Source organism: Triticum dicoccoides, chromosome 1B (assembly GCF_002162155.2).
Source record: "Triticum dicoccoides isolate Atlit2015 ecotype Zavitan chromosome 1B, WEW_v2.0, whole genome shotgun sequence".
NCBI classification, from domain to species: Eukaryota; Viridiplantae; Streptophyta; class Magnoliopsida; order Poales; family Poaceae; genus Triticum; species Triticum dicoccoides.
The window spans coordinates 562591206-562598684 of NC_041381.1; positions in this window are offsets into that span (position 1 = coordinate 562591206).

The window sequence follows — 7479 nt, forward strand, 5'->3', positions numbered from 1 at the left end:
CTTTTAAAGCCCTTTATGTGGTGTCGCTCAGACGCCCGACTGGGGCATTTCTTTTAAAGCCCTTTATGTGGTGTCGCTCAGACGCCCGACTGTGGCATTTCTTTTAAAGCCCTTTATGTGGTGTCGCTAAGACGCCCGACTGTGGCATTGCTTGTTATTTGTTTCATAAATTTTAATACTACCATGTTATTACATTTTTATAAATAGCTTGCTTGCACGCGTCAGAGTTTCATTTATCGTTTGTGACTGACGTCATGAGTATAAAATATTTTTAGAACATCATTGTTACATTATATCGGTGTTCTTAATGTTTGCGAGTACATTCAAAGTACTCACTGGCTTGTCCCTGGCTATTGTCTTGGCCAGATTTTTCTTGCGCGGAGAGGAGCGACGCGATGCCAGCCCCGGAACCCACACAATGGAGATAGCAGCCTCGCGAAGATAGGAGTTAACCTGGTCAGCTGTTCCCGTGGGAAATGGAGCCCCATAGACACTGATGTTTCACAGACCGCTTCCGCCATCAACCACTAGAAACCATTTGTTGTACTCACAGGCCAGAATGGTCTTGTACTACATATTTTGTATTTTGCTTGGAATTTCTGTATCAAGTTGGAGCCTCATCAGCTAACAGTAATCCTGGGGCTGATGAGCACGACGGTCTTTTTCTGGAAATTTATACCTGGAAAAAACGGTCGTGGCAGACTTGGTATCAGAGCCAGGCTGACCATTGGCTAATCCTATCTTAGCCAGGTCAATAAACTTAGGCAAACCAACCCACTAGACCTTAGCCAAACCCCCGCGAAGCTTCTCGTGCAAGATAGCCACACAGTGACCCAACACCTTTTGGCAGTCGGTGCCCAACCTATCAACCTAACCTGTCACTCATGCGCCAGTGACCGGCCCCTAAATAGTCCTTTCTCTCAAGGGTGCGAAGGAAGACTCCGCCCCGTTTTTCCTATAGAAAGGGCACGCTAGTCCCAACACAGCACCACACAGCCGCTACCCCAAACCGAGCCACAATGCCTCGACCCATAGTGCACAACGAGACCACAGCCACCAACCTTGGAGGTTTTGTGACCATACTCGCAAACCTCACCCGTCGTGCCTATGCGTTAGAAGAGCCACCAGAATATGTTGTGTATCAAGGACCCATGAGCGGTGAAGACCGTCAATTCTGGGCCACTGTGCACATCTACGTTAGGGGTCTAGCACCCGAGCGCCCCTACAGGTTCACCGGAAGGACAACTTCCTTTGAGCTACAAGCCATCCAGCTAGCCGCTCGAGAGGCTATAGTTCATCTCAGGCACTTGTCGCCCAGAGTTAATTGTCGCTCGTTCCACTACTACCCCAGACGTGAAGGGTATGGTAGACCACCCCAAGTTGCCAACGGAGATCACGAGACGGACCCTGCATTGTTGCACCTAGTGCGCTATGTAAGAGCACTAGAGGCACTGTTCGACCAGATCACTATTGATCTAATCGCAGCTCGTGGAGAGCTGGTTCGTCGAGCTCCGGCGAGAGAAGAAAACGAGCCCAACGCCGACAACCCAGTCATGCTGTTTGGACACCCGATCGAGTCCCTGAGGCCTGCCCCAGCCATCAACCAAGGTGCTGCGATAACCCCAGAGGTGCTTCGTCGCATATTGGGAGCACACTCCAACGGGGTTGTGGCCAACAATCCCCGCGATGGTCATCATCACTACCCCGACCCTGCAGTTCCTCCGCCATCTCCGACTAATCCCGGCAGAGAGACACATGGAGAAGCCTCGACATCCACCAGGCACGCCCGTTTAGACATAAAGGAGGTAGACTAAGCCGTGTGAGTAGCACCGAGTTTCAGTGTATCCTCGCTTTGTAATCATGCGACCGTGTATATTAACGCAGACTGTCGTTGTGCCTCTGTTTTAATAGTGACCTTGCATTTTTGGTCAGAGCGTAGTTGCATATTTTTCCGGGCACAACGACCAAAACCAACCCGACGACAACCACAGTAGCGCGTCTCTTTATGAGATATGTGTATCTCTGACACTGACCCGACCTTTGGAGCTAAGCTGGCAAATTTATTACCTTTCACCACAATAAAACGATCCGGCTCCATTGCTATATAAAGGCCACCTTGTGACCTTACCCAGCAACCCCCACTTTGTGCACCACACTCGCACTTTTTCCTGTCATGCCGAGCCCCAGCATTCATCTGAGAACCCCAGATGCAACCCCAGGTAGCTTTGTCAAAATATTGTGGGATTTTACCCGTAGTACCATGGGTTCTACCCAGCCACCTCAGTACGAGCTGTTCAAATCAAGGATCACCCCATCCACCTCGGAATATTGGGCAGCAGTACACATCCCTCCCGTAGACTCCAATCAAGATCCAACGGAAGTTTCCTTCATGGGGAAATCTATGCCAACCCCACACCTGGCCATAGAAGCTGCTGCGAAAGAAGCGATTGCTCGTCTTCGATCCGCAGTACCCTATGCCCGCGAACGCGGATATTATTACTTTCCGAGTCGTGCAGCACCCGGAGAAGTAACATCTTTTCCCGGTGGACGTATTGAGAGAGACCCAGTTCTGGCCAACCTTATCCAGTACATCATTGCTCAAGAGCATTTGAACCAGCGAGTGATGGATTATCTCCAGAGCCTCGCAGATTTAAATCCTCAGATTGCCATCGGCAGACCACTGAGACCCGACCTGGAGAAACGCATACATCGACTGGTCAATCCACTTCCTCCGATAGAAGAGGAGTGTATTCCTTTACCAGAGACATTTTATCAGGACCCCGTCTAGTTACCGTTTTCATTTTAGACATCACTACTGTATTTGTTTTTGCAGCATTTATATTTGCGTGTATCTTATGCATGGTACCCCAAATTTGTGCGACGAGTCAATTATTTTGGCTTCTACTAATGTGTGTAGTTTTTGTTGTGGTTTATGCTCCTTTAAATTAACTGTTTTTCCCTCGCAAAATCCTGGAGTGAGATTTCTTTTCCCTGAGTTGCTACACCTGCCCCTTCTCACGACATGGATTAATTAATTTCACACAGCACCATGCAGCAGACTCATTACCATAATCATTCGGACACATACACTGTTTGCAAAACCTTGCAACGGTGTTACATCCAGCTAATCACCCCCTAACAACAGTTAGCTCCCGGCACACTCCATCTACTCCTCATGATCACCACCACCGCGGAGAGCCAACACCCGAGCCACAGCGTCGCGATACTCGTCGAAGATCATCGTGCACAGGAGCACAGAGAGCCCCAGCAGTGTCGCCAGCCCTCCGCATATTAGGATCACAAACCAGTCCGGCATCGCCTCCGCCATTAGAGCCTCACCCGAGCTACTGTAAGCAGTAATGGAGAAATAAGGAGGAGGAGAAGTGAGGCCAGGTGTGAGGAAGAAGAGAGAGGCACCCCGGCCATATTATAGCTCGAGCTCGGTGTACGGTGGGCGAAGTCCACCAACGCCGCTCGTCGCCGAACGCCGGTGTTCGGAGTCGAATCCGCGAGCAGTGCCGACAGCGCGCTGGCCCGCAAGGTGAGTGCACGCTGCACCGGCAGCTAGCACGCCGCGCACTACCACAGTACGGCCTAGATGCCCTATGCATTAGGCATCACCGGTGGAGAAAGCACGAGAAAGCGCGCGGGAGAGAGGAAGAAGGGAGAACCAGAGGGAGAGGAGGAGACTGACAGTGGACCCCGGGTCCACCTGTCAGCCAGAGGGAGCACTGTGCTCTCGGGTACGACCTGCGTGTATTTAAATTTAGGAGTTATTCTAAATTTATATCCAGCGTAGAAATCACACGTTTTTGTCCCGAACCATAGACTCTTCCACGCAGCACCAGTTTTCACACTGTGGTTTTTAACCACTTATTGCCCTCTCACTGTAGCCACATCTTTATTGCGTAATTATTTTCTTAACACCGCTTTTAGCAAATCTCGAGGACGAGATTTTTCTTAAGGGGGATAGTGTTGTGACACCCCAAAAATTTGGCCTTGTTTTAATGAATTAAAATTTTTGCCAGGAATTAAAACTTTGGATTTCTGAGCTCCATTTTGATTTTTAAATCATTTCCTTCCCTGTTGTGATGAGTTTTTCCCCAAGAGAAAACTTTTCAAATATGTTATTGGACTTGTTTAACCTCTCAAGAAAAACTTTCCTTTTATTAGTGTAACTAATTAAATAATTAAGTTGCTTGATCTTTATTTTCTTGAAAATGGTTTTTTCAAGGTTAAATGGCCATATTTTAACTACAACCATTTGATAAATTCACTTAAAATTCCAACCAAAATTTGGAGATGTCATGTGATGTTTTTAAATCACTATTATGCAAAAATATATTTCATTCATGAAATATTTTGAGCCCTACACTCAATTTTTCTTCTCTGGTCCAGAGTGCATTTTGCACTGCAACCCATTTAAATATTTCTTTAAAACTTCTACCAAAATTAGGGGAGGTCAGTAGGAGCATATTATTCCACATTATGCAAAAACCTAGTGCTGTTCTTTAGAAAATTTGAGTGAATCAACCTCATCTTCAGTCTGGACCAACTTGATGGTTTGTACAGCAACCATGTTTTTACTTGCTCTTTTACCCTTGATTATTTCTCCTACTTGTAGTCCCCCATGTTAAACCCTTAAGTCCAGGAGCATGCACCTTTTGGATCATTTTTGGTTCATGAAATAATGCTATTTATTTCCTGTCCAGAATTGAAGTTTTGTAAAACTTGCACTAGCAAGTTTCCCTTTTTGGCCAACTAGCCTCACCACCCTCGTGTACATCTAAAGAGACCACCATCTGGAGTTTTTGACCACTCCAAGACTTGCCTAAGTGCCCTTAGCATTTTGTCAAACACCTTATGGGCATGATCTATTTTGACATGAGTTGTGGCATTGCACTGTGAACTTGCACCTCTGATCAAACTAGCATGTCCACTAGACTCCCCGTTACTCCTAACCTGGGTCTGTTAATTGCCAGCCTCGACCACGACCTCTAGCATGCTCTGGCATTACGTCGAGCACGTCTCGTGCACGCCCGGAGCGCGAGCAGAGCGTGCGTTTGGCACGCACGTGCGCCGAGCCGACACGCTGGCCCCCACGGTTTTAGCCCACACTGCAGAACCTCGCCACGCACTCCCTTTCTCACCGCTACGCGCCAAGCCGCCCCTCGCCACGCCCGGCAAGCCAAAAGCTAGCCGCCGCCGCCGCCCGACAGCCTCTGCCCATGTCGGCGCCGCCAAAGCCACCTCCGCTCGCCAGCTTGCCCCTGGAGCAGTGCCCACTCGTCCGCTAGCTCCTGCCGTCATCCCCAGCCACGCCACGTTGACCTGCAAGCTACAGAGAGGCGGTTCGCCGAAGAACTTATCCGACCGCCGCGGAACCGACCTCGACGAGCTATAAAAGGAGACCCCCGAGCCTCCCCGAGCACACAGGAAGCCTTAGAATGCTCCCCTAGTCCTCCCATGGTAGTCAATCGACCCGGGGGAGGTCTTCTTCCCCACCTCCGGCAACTGCAGCCGCCACCACTGCCCCGGCCAATTCAGCACCACCAGGGCCTCCCACTCTCCGTTCTCTCCACCAAGATCCCCCTCATCCTCCCGTAAACCATTCCCACTACTCGATTTTGATCGAGGACCACCGTAGCCCCAAAACCACTCTGCTCCCGAAGCTCTCCGTCCGCCGCGAAGCTCACCGCCGACGACCCCGTCCACTCCCGAGACCGTAACACCCACCCGCGGGACCGCCTCGACCCACTGAGCCCGTGGATGACTTCAGTTTCTCGAACGGAGCCGCCAATCGCCGGCGGCGATCGCCGGAGTCCCGCCTCCGCTCGGGACAGAGAAAGAGGAGGGAGAAGACTGGTCAAACCTGACCAGTGGGCCCTTTGGACCCACTGTCAGCGACCCCGTGCCTATCCACGTGGGATTAAGTGAAGGCGTATTTTCCCCAGTACGTTTTCCCTGCTCCGAAAGCGTATTTCTATCTGAAACGTTTTCTTTTCTGTTTTATTTTAAAAACAGATTTGACCAAATTTTGACTGGCTATAACTTTTTAAATATAACTCCAAATGAATTGATTCCTTTTCCTACCTCTCTCAAATTTCACCTAGTTTATTTTAAGATTTATTTGAAAAATTTTCAGAACAACTTTTGGTGCTGTTTTTATTTTGTGTGTTAATTCTTTTATATTGCTAAAATAGGATTTTTGAAGAGGGGAGAAATGTTTCAAGTTTTGGAGTGCACCCTGCCTTTCCACACATTGAAGGCAAGCATTTTGAACCCCGGCATAATATTTTTGTGTGTTCGATGACACGTTCATAACATCACCTCACTTTGGAGAAACTTGTTATTTCATGTGATATGATCATATGCATGGGTGCATGTTATTGAATTCCATGCTGTTGGAAATGGACACACTTGTGATGATAATCACCCTCATGTGCCTTGCATGCATACCGGCAGGAACCCGGGAAAACCTCTGCCTTGGGTAGGCATGAGTTTGTCGCCGGTCTCCGTCGGGACAGTTATGTCTGGTATGGCATGGTAAGGTGATATGAGCAGTGACTCTGTTGGTTGAAATATATTCGTTATACTAACCATGCAGGGAATACCTAAACCTCCCGAGTCGACCGTAGATCGAGTCTTGTGCCAGTAACCCCCATACTTGTTTCGTACTACCACACGTCTCTACAGCAAGTAGAGTACGGTTCAGTAAGTTGTCGACCTTTTTCTAGCACACACCGTACAGAGAGGCCATGGTGGAAGATACCGGTTGTAGCTGGTAGGAAGGCCACCTGGTCCGGGGGCATGGGTGTTTCCGGTTGGGACCGAGAGGGGAGGCCACCCCTTAGAGCGCGCGATATAAATTTGATCCCATGCTACGCGAGGTTGTAGCCTCCCCACTTAGAGTTTGCTTAACAGGTGTCGTGGGTGGTTCCAGACACGTGTGAGTTAAGCTGGTGTGTGCAAGTTAGGTGGTTTTCAACAAAAAGGCCGTAGACGGAATTAGTCCCGATGGACTAAAGAAATCCGTTACTCGTGGGTAAAGAGTACACCCTCTGTAGAGAATAAACCTATTCGAATAGCCGTGTCCATGGTTAAGGATTACAGTCTGGGATGGGTCAGGTGTCGGTCTTAGTGTCGGTCTTCGGAGGTGAAACAGTTAACCAATAATGGAATTACTACTCGTGACTTGTGATAACTATGATTATTATTATTGTTGACTATCGTGATATTATTGTTATTATCGAGTATCTCTGGATGGTTCTACCTCCGGGATATTCACTATGATTGTTTATTTAAAAGCCCTTTATGTGGTGTCGCTCAGACGCCCGACAGTGGCATTTCTATTAAAGCCCTTTATGTGGTGTCGCTCAGACGCCCGACTGTGGCATTTCTTTTAAAGCCCTTTATGTGGTGTCGCTCAGACGCCCGACTGTGGCATTTCTTTTAAAGCACTTTATGTGGTGTCACTCA